The sequence below is a fragment of the Polistes fuscatus genome, unplaced genomic scaffold (assembly GCF_010416935.1).
Source record: "Polistes fuscatus isolate 324 unplaced genomic scaffold, CU_Pfus_HIC Scaffold7, whole genome shotgun sequence".
Lineage (NCBI taxonomy): Eukaryota > Metazoa > Arthropoda > Insecta > Hymenoptera > Vespidae > Polistes > Polistes fuscatus.
Window position 1 is genome coordinate 4,414,462 of NW_025113151.1, and position 5,005 is coordinate 4,419,466.

The window sequence follows — 5,005 nt, forward strand, 5'->3', positions numbered from 1 at the left end:
GGTTTGTTTTTCGACTCCACTATAGATCATCAGGTAGTCGTTGTATTGTATTTGCCCTTTGCCTTTCTTTTTTGTTTCTTGTAAGGCGCAAATATCAATATTGTTGTCCTTTATTTCCTTCAGGGTCTCCTGGTCTTTATTGTTAAATGATTTTATGTTCCAGGTAGCCAAGCGCAATATATGTTTTTTTTTCCATCTCTTTGTCCTTTTACTTGCATGGGTCGTCATCGTTGAATCCGTCCTGTTCCGAGGCAAAAATTTATCACTTTGAGCAAATATCCTTTTTTACGTTGGGTAGGGAGCTAGCCTGACCCAACAACCTTCCTCCTTTTCCCGGGCTTAGGACCGGCAACATGATCGCTGATTTCGATGCTCTCATCGATCATGCAGGCGGAGTTTGTCTTTTATATTTGTAATAATCAAGATCCATTTCTTCTTCAATTCTTTTGATGGAATAATATAGTACATGGTTTTCTTCCAGAATGTATCTATCAATATATTTAATATATCTATATATACCGTGAAAGGCATATAAATGCCACCCTCGAATAAAAATTTTGACGTTTTTATAATTTTCAATAAGAATCCATATGTTCCGGTAGTAAAAATCGTTTTTCTCCCGTCGCAAAAATAAAAGATTTGTAACAGGAGCGCATGACGATACAAGAGTTATCAGGAGGTTGAGTAATTTACCGACCGAGATGATTTGATAGTATCTTAACGACTGTCAGCAACCCTGTCGCGTAGTAAGTTACCATCGGATCTTCACCGTCGGTAAGTTGCCATCCATTTTCAACGGTCGGTAAGTAACCACGGTAGGTTACCATTAGATCTTCTCGATTGGTAAGTCACTCCATCTTCTAATACCTCAGTATTAAAAAGTTGACTTAGCAAAAATGAATAAGTGCGCTAAATTGCTAACAAAATGCTCATTTAAAAGCACTCACTGCGCAGGAGCATTAAAATAATTACATAAAAATTAAAAGAATACTAAGATGAGAACGATATAATCTAAAATTTATCGATTAGATGAATTATTCACTTTATACACATGCGCAACGTTCGCAAAGTCATATAAACAACATCTAATAAAAGTACTTTCAGAGAGGACAACGTCTCATTTCAACGGTGGATTTCGAAGGGGACGGTACATAGATCATATATTCCGATCTTTTAGACAACTATCGATTATTTTACAATTATTTTAATATTCTAATACACTCTTTTTATATTTTTGATTATTTAAACATATATGTAATGGTTTAAACATTACATACTTATTAACATACTTTGAATATAAAATAATTTTTAATGTATTTTTATTTTATGTATTTATTAGAAATAATGAAATATTTACTATTGTTCTTTCCTTTTTATAGTTTTATAAAGACGTTTTTCGTATATCAAAGATAAGAAGAGCATATTAGATTCGATTTGATTTTAGCCAGTTTTCCATACATATTTTTTCTCTACACATTTATTAGAATATGTATTACATTATTATGATACAATGTATTTACATATACATTTTTATATATTAATACATTCACAGTATATTCAATATATTCTCATATTAATGTATTTTATTCGTAGTTTATTTTATATATAACATATTTAACGTATCATTCATAACGTATTTACTTTTTATATTTACGTTTATGTGTACTAATGATCAAATACGTTTGAACGTACGCAGAGATAAAGAAAAACATGCGAAGGTGAAGGTCAAAGTCAAACGAGGTAACGAGCATTGTCTATATATACACATTGTCTATCATCGAGTACGCATAGAAAAACATTTCGCGACTGCCATATAAGGTAAATAGGAGGGGTGAGGTGACTCGAGCTACGTCATACCTCATTCAGCTGTCGGACGCCGTCGAGACAAGTCTCAACTAGTTTCGCTCCACGTAAGAACTTAATTACGTAATTAAAAAATATTTCATTATCAAATTTTGTAATCTAATCAAATTTCATTTGATAAACAGGTACATGCAATCATTATCGATGACGTGAATGCATTGAAATTAGGTAAGAAGATCTGTAATTAGAATTATATTATATTATCGATTATATGTATCGATGGTTTCACAAAAATTTCTATCATAATCTCTTATTCTTTTTATGGTTTCAGGAAGACGTTCACCATCGTTCCATGGAAATTATACTAATCAATGGTGGTATATACAACTGCATACATACGTGCAAGTGTATTTCTTTCTTTCTTTCTTTTCTTTAATTTTAGAAATGCATTAATTTCCAAATGGATCGTTCGATGCATTAGAAAATTTTAACTTCTCGTATCGTTAATTAATTGTAAAGTAAATGAAATGATTTATCGAATTAATTATTTAATTACGCGTTGCAATTGTTGTTTAAATGTTTTTAATTTAAATTCATTTTAGTTCTTTTGGTATTTAATTCACATAAATAATTCAAGACACAGTCGATTCTATTTTATTGTTCAAATGATAATTTATAAATATTGTACTTTGTTTAGTTTTACATTAATGCTATATCTATTCTTTCCTATAAGTATTAAGGCAATTAGCATACTTCTGTAAAAATAACACTATCGCGATTAAATTTATTCTTTATTCGCGATATTTGTTCGTTTGTATTTTATCTTTTTTTTTTTTATATAGTTTACAAGTTTGTGGTTACAATTTTTGAATAATTTTTTTTATTAATAATTAAAGCATACAAAAAATAGTAGCACGATTCCAGAATTTTTGAAATACGTAGTTTAAATAATTGAATAATAAAACTATTATAATATATTTTTTATTATTAACATAAATAAACAGAAGTACGCTACGACTTGCTTTAATTAAACTTTGATTTTCAGAGCTTTAGTTGCGATTGCGGGCAATGCAATCATAGAATCAGTGTTCGTTTTGAAAAATGTTGCATTTTTTGTATGCGATCGTATAGATTGCATACAAAACAGTAATTAAATCGTTATATTTAAAATCAATGCAAATAATCTTGTTGAGAAAACAATTTGCTCGGTACGCGATTAGAATCATTAACACACTTTCGGCCAATTCGGTAGAAGAGGATTTGCGTTTCGATTAAAATATTGTCATGGTCGAAAGTGTGAATTAACATCTTTATTTCTTCTGGAACATCTTTATCGACGCATCTGGCTTCGTCTAGATAAATCAACGGTTAGTATTATTTTCTAATCTCAATTATTACTTCTCACATATTCATTTTTTAAATCGTGATTGTTTTTATTCATGTTTCTCATTCATGAAAAATCTTTTGAATGATATGAAACATAATTAATTTTATTTTTTATTTTTAGATATAGATTATAATCATCTATTCAACGATTCAACGATTAAACAATACATCGATTCTACAATACATCGATTCAACAATTCATCGATTCAACGATTCGACATTCAACACTCAACATTCAACGATTCAACATTCAACATTCAACGATTCAACATTCAACGATTCAATGATTCAACGATACAACATTCAACATTCAACGATTCAACGATATATCGATTCTACAATACACCGATTCAACAATTCATCGATTCTACAATACATCGATTCAACAATTCATCGACTCAACAATTCATCGATTCTACAATACATCGATTCAACAATTCATCGATTCAACAATTCAGCAATTCATCGATTCAACAATTCATCCAATTTAAATCAACTTCACGACATCGTTCAACCAACAGTGAGGGGGACGAGTGTTTTTGAGCCATCGCAGAACTTCTACTGCCAATTGTTCAGTTTCATTTTTTATTTTATTTTTATGGTAACAATTGGTAACGAGTGAGCGAACAAATTTAAAGTTCCTCCAGTGACCCAATCATGCCGAGGATGAAAGTTCCAATATCGGCACGGGTTCCTGGTTGTATTCGTAGATGTATCTTGTCCAAAACGAGCATAAGCGACCGTGAGTAGAACCTTTGGTTTTGCTCACGAGTGATTCCCAATATATATGTGATTTTTATATATGTGATTTATTTAGATTAGGCTAGGGTCTTCTTGTTTCATCGGTTTCAATTCACTTAATTAACACTGCAATTAATTATTGTACTTATTTTTTTCTCTTTACGTATTTAATCGTGTTAGTAATGGTGAAATCGAGCATTAATTTACTCGATTTCGTGCCAATAAAAAGCATGTAAAAATTGTTTTATATGCATTGCTTCGTAATTAGTTTTTCAATTGTAATTAGTTTCTTAATAATGATTAGATTTTCAAATCGTGATTAGTTTTTCAAATCGTAATTTACTTCAATATATCGATACTTCGATATTGTTATCAATAAATGAGCAAGAAGACAAACAAAATTCGCGACCGGATAGATTCTGGCAATTAAGTGGTGGTTTAAAACCCAGTTCTTTAATTAGAACAGCCATTTAGTGAAAGAGTCGTCCGAGGTTTTTAAGAAATATCCACCTTTTGTCACTGTTAGAATCACTCTACACTGCACTACCTCGAAACAGTATTATATATTAATATAATATAAAACGTTTCTTATGGGGTATTTTTTTTTTTTCATTAACTTGCTTAAGTCATTATTCACCAAATGACTTGTAGAGTCCTTAATCCGTTTAGATGAATTTTTATAAAAATGTTTTTTCATGTATATATGTATGTTAATTATGTATTTTTAGATCAGGATTTTCAGCCTAATATACTAATTCCCCTTTTCTCCCCCCTATGCTCTCTTCGTTCTCATCGATGCGTGTTGCCCAGGTGTTACACGTATGGGTGAGAAAAAGTTTGCATGGATTATTAGTTATTAAGTTTTCCTTTGGCGGCTGTCATTGTGTTAGTGATTGCACGATGTACTTACACCAGTGTGTGCGTATCAGGTAGTGTGTATTTGTACATCGTTTCGCGAAAGTTTTTTATTAATGCATCATTGAATATTTAAATAAATACTTGTACAGTCACGTGTGATATGTACTTGTATTTTTATACTTATATTAAATTTTTCTCATTTTTTTTTTCCGAATCG

The 5,005-nt window shown here is 30.6% G+C and overlaps 1 long non-coding RNA gene across 2 annotated transcripts; it reads left to right on the plus strand.

Moving 5' to 3' along the window:
- The first annotated feature begins 1,782 nt into the window (after window positions 1-1,782).
- Window positions 1,783-3,194, plus strand: LOC122524159. Of its 2 annotated transcripts, XR_006305483.1 has the most exons (4): window positions 1,783-1,910; window positions 1,989-2,031; window positions 2,135-2,180; window positions 2,849-3,194. It is a non-coding gene; the product is annotated as an uncharacterized LOC122524159 (long non-coding RNA). The 2 variants fall into 2 exon arrangements; XR_006305482.1 differs by lacking the exon at window positions 2,849-3,194 and having other exon boundaries at window positions 2,135-2,351.
- The last annotated feature ends 1,811 nt before the right edge of the window (window positions 3,195-5,005 follow it).